Here is a 7,185-nt window from a genome sequence, read left to right as displayed (position 1 = left end):
GAAAACATCATTGATTACATTAAATATAAAATAAAGTAAGCTTACAACCTAGGTCTTGACGTCACAAGCCTTCTCAGGAGGGTCCAGCTAGCATGTTCCTCAAGCATTCACCCTTGAAGATGGATCTCCCAATACAAGTCTCTCTCACTCACAAGTTTCACACAAGATCAAAAACACTTCACAACCTTCCTCAAGCTCTCAAACAATCCCACACTTGTCACACCATCTACCTATCAAGCTCACAACACTATCAGCAACACTCCAAAGACTAAGAATTCCAAACTATCAAAAACTATCCAAAAACTAGCAGCACATAGCAATGGTGAGAGTTTAAATAGGAGAAGGAGTCTCCATGGATGGTGGCAAGATGAGCTTATCTCCAAGGAAGGTAGCAAAAATGATGGAACAGCCATGCCAGAGAAGGGAGGGCGACATAAACAAGGCCAACAACCAGGTCTGGAGTCATCTGGAAGCCCGACTGTTAGAACAAACTCGCCCAAACTGGATCATCGCGAGTACATAACTGTCTTTGAGTGCTGACATCGCAAATGCATAACGGGGAAGGTCATGTCATCGCAGAAAAATAAAGGCAACAGTTGCGTTGTCTCATGAAATTCGACCATCGCGGGAATCATGTGTACTTCCGCGATGGCAGCGCGTATGGTCTGTTTTGGAGCGCTCATCAGCGCGTTTATTTTGGAAACAGTCGCGACGATGCAGAAACTTTGGCAAAGTGGGTCATTTGACAACATCAGAGAGCATGAGCATGAAATGTCTTTGGACTCATGACACAGTAGGAAGATTGGGATGAAGGCAGTGACAAATTACTGTGTAACACCAACGTTTCAGACTACCAAGTGAGTCCATCATCAGGGGATGCGTCAATAGATATTCTCTAGATATTAATGATGTATCCATGAGCTATATTTAGGGTATATAGATATAGGTTATTAAGAAAAGATATAATAAATTATGTCGGTCATTATCCTATTAGATTTTTATTTATTTAATTATTAATTATTATTATTATTATTATTAAAAAATTAATTTGTTTAATTAGTTAGCTAATTAATAAGTTAAAGGGATAAATTAATTAATTAGTTAAAGGGATAAATTAATTAATTAATTAATTTTATTATTTATTGATTTAATTATTATGTTTATTAATTTTATGTAAAATTAATTTTTTAATTAATTCATTAGTTTGTTTAACTAATTAACTAATTTATTTGATTAATTAATTAAAAGAATAGATTAATTAATTATTTTTATTATTTATTATCTATTAATATGTTTATTAATTTAATTTTATGTATTTATTTCTTTGTTTAATTATTTATTTATTTTATTTGATTAATTAATTAAATTAATTAATTAATTAATCCTTACAGATTTGGTGAGTTATTTTGCTATAATATTATCTATAATTCCTAGAGTTAATTTTTAATTGTTTAGATTTGAGTAATTACGACTATATGCATTTTATTAGTTATATTTTAATATTATCAAATGATTATATGTGAAGTAATCAATTACTAATTTATGTTTATATTTGTTAATTGTTTTATTGTTTAAGGAGGATGTTATATAATTGATGTTTTTGTTATTTATTATACTAATTTTTTAAGAGAGGAGGGAATAGGTTATTTTAAGGGATATGAGTTAATTATTGATTTTTTAAGATTTCAAGTAAAGGTTTTCAGGTGTTGCTTAGTTTTAATCCATTGTCCCGATTCAAGTTGTTCTTTCTTTTTCTATTTCAATGACTTCTTTGATTTTCCTTTTAAGATAGTGGTCTTCTTTGCTAACCAGTTTGGATTCTTCCATGCAGATGTAATGAGAGGAAGAGTGAACATGTTCTGCTAAGGCCGATTTTGAGGTCCTTTCTTTTCTTAAGTTGGCAATGTGTTCTTTAATTCTAATATTTAAGAGACCTACCTGTTTCACCTATGTATTCCTTACTACATGAGTAAGGAATCACATAAACACCTTTTTGAAGGTTAGGGTTTATGGGATCCTTAACTGAGTTGAATAATTGTCTGATGGTATTTGGAGCATGCTTGAATGAGCATAACAAGCTCGATGGCTCCAATTATGCGAATTGGAAATTCAAGATGCAAACTCTGCTAGAAGTGCAGAGTGCTTGGACGATTGCAAATGGGGATGAATATAAGCCAGTGGTTGGATCCACAATAGTCCCAGATTGGGAGAAGCATGAGGGTAAAGTAAGGATGTTGCTGAAGATGTTAGTGAAAGACTGCATCATACCACATATCAGAGAATGTAAATCAGCAAGTGAAATTTGGGGAATTTTGAAGGATCTGTATGAGATAAGGAATACAAATCATCTTTTGTTTCTAAAGAGAAAGATCTTACCCCTGAAGAAGGAGGAGAATGAAACAGTTGTTGCCTTCATAGCAAGGATCAAAGATCTAAAGAACAAATTGGCAAACATTGGTCATACAGTTGGCGATACAGATCTTGTAACAATTACCATGAATGGTGTGACCGACGACTACCAAATGTTCATCACTAGGATAAATGCGAGAGAGAAAATCCCAAAGTTTGAAGAACTGACGAGAATACTGATGCAAGAACAAGAAAGAAGATTGACTCAAGCCCTAGAGTATCGATCTTGCATTGATGGTGAAAAGGAACTTCTTCAAAGGAAAAGGAAACCTGCAACAACAAAATGGAGGAAGCTCATAGAAAAGACTAAATCTGACCCAAGGTATGAATCTGAATAGAAAAAACTCTGTAATTGAGTCTTTTTATTGTGGAAAAATGTGTCATATAGGAAAAATAAAAATCATGAAGAACAACAGAAGTAGAAAAGATATGCAGGTCATCTCGCGAATGATAATCATGAGCGAAATTTCAAATTGTTCATGGAAGATAGTGGTAAGAATGTTGATGCAGACATCTAGTATGTAGATTCGGGAGCATCAACACATATGACAGGGAACAAGCAATGGTTTGAACATTTTAGAGAAATCAACGACGGAGCAAAAATCTACCTAGGTGTTTATAGAAGTAATCAGATCAAAGGATGTGGAAAAATTTCTGCCATTTTACCTAATGGTAATATACGACAAATTTATAATGTTATGTATGTGCCTGGTATAACAAAGAACTTAATTTATGTATCCATGATTACAAATCAAGATCTTAAAGTTGAATTTTTTAAATCTAACTGTTATATTAAAGATCTGCTAGATGGCATGAAGACAATTGCTACAGGAATCTGAACAGGAGGTCTGTAAAAGTTGGATGTAAGACCTCCACCAGTTCGAGCCTTGACAACTATGAGTTTGACTACAAAAGAGCTATGTCATCAAAGATTTGGTCATATCAATTACAATGATTTGTTGTTATTAAAGAAGAAGGAAATGGTAAGAGATATTCCTATGCTAAAGCAAGTACATAACAATTGTGATGCGTGTACATTAGGAAAAATGCATAGACAAGAATTCCCTGTTCGAGTAGAAAAGAAATAGAGGCATACACTTGAATTAGTGCATATAGACCTGTGTGGACCCATGCAAACAAAATCATTAGGAGGTGCACTATATTTTTTACTGTTTATTGATGACTGCACAAAGTTTTCTTGGGTATATTTCTTGAGTAAGAAGAGTCACACATTTGAATACTTTAAGCAGTTCAAAAACATGATTGAAAGGCAAACAGGGAAACAGATAAAAATTCTCTGGTTCGATCAAGGGGGAGAATATAGGAAAGATGAGCTTATCAGGTATTGTAAAGACCATGGAATATTGCAGCAGTTCTCAGTACCCCTTACTCCACAACAAAAATGGAGTAACTGAAAGAAAGACCATTTAGTCTGTAGATTGAAGAAATCACTTTATGGACTAAAGCAAGCACCCAGGTCTTGGTATGAAAATATTGATTCATTTTTTCTATAATTTGGATACAACAAAAGAAAAAATGACCCTAATATTTACAACATGCAAGATGAACAAGGCTGCATAGTGATGATTTCTCTGTATGTAGATGATTTGATCATTACAGGTGATGCTACATATCTGATCAAAGAAATCAAGCAATAGATGTCACAGGTATTCGACCTGAAATACCTTGGTGAATTAAGATACTGTTTGGGTCTTGAGATCTAGAGAGATTCAAAACAAACATTTCTGTCCCAAGGAAAGTATGTCAAAGGCCTGTTAGAGAGATTTAGGATGCATCAGTGTAAGACTGTAGCAGTACCATTACAACAGAACATCAAACTGCAGAGTGAAGATGGCTAAAGGAGGCAGATGCGACACTTTACATACAGCTGGTTGGGAGTCTAATCTACCTAACCACCACTAGACCAAATTTCGATTATGCAGTCAGCGTGCTAAGCCAATATATGTCCAAGCCACTTGAAAGCCATTGGAATGCAACAAAAAGTGTTTTGAGGTATCTACAAGGTATTATATATTACGGTATTATTTACACTGACTCTTTTGATGTTAGATTGAGAGGATTTGCAGATTCAGATTGGGTTGGATATGTAGATGATCGCAGATCCATAACAAGTTATGCATTCAAAATTGGATCTGGGGTGATCATATGGAGCAGTAAGAAGCAGAACACAGTCTCCTTGTCCTCAGCAGAAGCAGAGTATCAAGCCATGTGTGCAACAACGTGTGAGGTAGTTTGGTTGCGGAGACTTCTCTAGGATGTTGGGGAAGAAAAGATAGACGCAACAAAAAACAGATGCGACAACCAAAGTTCAATCAAAATTGTTAATAATCCAGTGTTCCAAAAAAACACTAAACATATTGATACGCAATTCCACTTCGTCAGGGAGAAAGTGCAATCCAAATAAATCCATTTAGTATATTGTAATATATGTGATATGTTGCAGACATTTTCACTAAGCCTCTTGGCAGGATTAAGTTTGAAATGTTTAGGGATATGTTAGTGTTTAGGGATATGTTAGGCATATTTGTGAACCCCTTCTCCATTAAGGGGGAATGTTAGAGATAATGGAGAATATCTTAGAATAGTGAGTTGGTTCACAAGACCTCAGGATAGGAATTAGTTTCTATTTTTTAGGTTATGGTTCTAACTTCCCTAAATCTGTGATTACTATATATTGTGTAATCTACATGAGCAATGTAGAGAATTCTACAAAGCCAGACTCTCCTGGTTTAGACTCTCTTTCGTAGAGCTGACCAGTGGGATTTATTTCTTTTAATACAACATTGTCATTTTTATCACCTTTACATCACACATTCATACAAACACATATTCATACAAAACAAGAATGTTGTTTTTTAAAAGTTAAAATAAAATGCCCTCAACTAACTAGTCAGGCCTTTTAATCTTCCATGATGGTGTGTGTTAACACTTTGAGTCTACTGATTGCCTTCATAAATTGTACGTTATTCTTCGAAATCAGGTAGACAGTCTTTTACTGCTTATGGTCTTTAGATTTAGTTGGACACGCTTTTACTGCTATAAGCCTTCAACATTTGGAAGTTAGAGAGATAAATAAAGTTTTCGAGAGGGTCTTTTATGGGTGAAAATGTTTTGGTGTCTATCTTGCTAGCGTGCCTAAATGATTTAGTAAAATTCGTATTTTATAAATGCCTTGTGATGATAATTTTGTCATGCTATGCAACCCATTCATTTATTTCGTAATAAAGTATTCATAGTAGAGTTGTTTTGGATTTGAATGTGGTTGCGAAAGTGGATCAGTGTTGTGTAGAGGCATTTTCTTCCTTAAAGATTGGAGTCAACCAAAGCTCCCTGAGCACATACACATTTGGCGTGTACATGTCCTGGTTTTGAACATACCAAACACTCTTTCGGGTTTCTTGGTTCGATTAGAAAATTTTACAGATGAGAGGAGTTTGCTTCAACAAACTAGTTTTCACAAGCAAATCGCAATTTGACAGAGGTTTAAATAAAACATCAAAATTTATTCACAGTAGAGTAAAAACAAAATGGTTGTGGTAAAGCTAGTCATAAAAGTTTAAAATCATATCTCACCAAATTATATATTAGATTATATTTCAAAACATAGGAAAATTATTTCGCTCTAAGTAAACAAAAAAAGATCTTACTAGATTTATGTTTCACCTGGGGTTGTGGAGTAACTCTCTGTATAACTATGTAAAGACTTGTTTTCACTTGACCACGAATATTTTCCCCACGATTTTCTCCTCACTACCTCACAGAGTTACACCCTCTCTCTTGCTCAACTATACAAATGACTTTAACATTCATATTTATCTAAACATACAACTTTGACTCATTAATTCATGACAGAGAAAAACATTAAAATATAGTATGGGCACTTTTACATAATAATGCATAGTGTAGGTAACAATCATGGAGTGAATGTTTTCCCATATTTATTTACCAAAATTCATTAAATTTCCATTTTCTCTTAAATGGTTGATGTGTGTTTTAGAATGATGAACTTGCACTACTGCTCATAACTTCTGTCCATCCTTCATCCTGCAAACGAATCTCAACCTGCAAAATTCATATAACAAGTATGGCTGCTGTCAGTGTGTTTAACGCGGTGGTTGGGACTAATTTTCCAAAGCTCCCCCTTAATCACAATTATCACCATTGACAATTCCAAAAACAGTCTCTAAGATAAACAAAATTTTTATGTGCCAATGGCTTTGTGAAACAAACTATTCTTGTGACCTGTAGTTTTGCAACACAATTTCACCATTGTTAATCAATTCTCTAATAAAATTATATTGAGCATCAATATGCTTTGTCCTCTTGTGAAGAACATAATTATTTGACAATGAAATTATGGAAGTGCTATCGCAAAAAGTAGTTTTCATTCCCTCTTGGTTGTGGCAAAGATTCCTCAACATCCTTCTCATCCAAACTGCTTGACATGTTGTTGTTGTTGCGACGACATATTCAAATTATACTGTTAACAGTGACACTATTGGCTGCTTCTTGGGGGCCCATGAAATGGCTCCAAAACCAAAATGAAAATCATATCTCAATGTGCTCTTTCTGTCATCGATACTTCCTGCCCAATCACTGTCAGTGTAACCAACTAGCCTAACATCATTTGTTGTGGTGTACAAAATACCATACTTCTTTGTTCCATTGACATACCTTAGTATCATTTTTGTTGCTTGCCAATGTGTTTCCTTGGGTGTCTCCATGAACCTCGACACCAAAATCACTGCATACATT

The sequence above is a fragment of the Pinus tabuliformis genome, chromosome 8, assembly GCF_031772625.1.
Source record: "Pinus tabuliformis cultivar Carrire ecotype Pingquan chromosome 8, CPIR1, whole genome shotgun sequence".
Lineage (NCBI taxonomy): Eukaryota > Viridiplantae > Streptophyta > Pinopsida > Pinales > Pinaceae > Pinus > Pinus tabuliformis.
Note: the sequence above shows the minus strand (reverse complement) of the source record.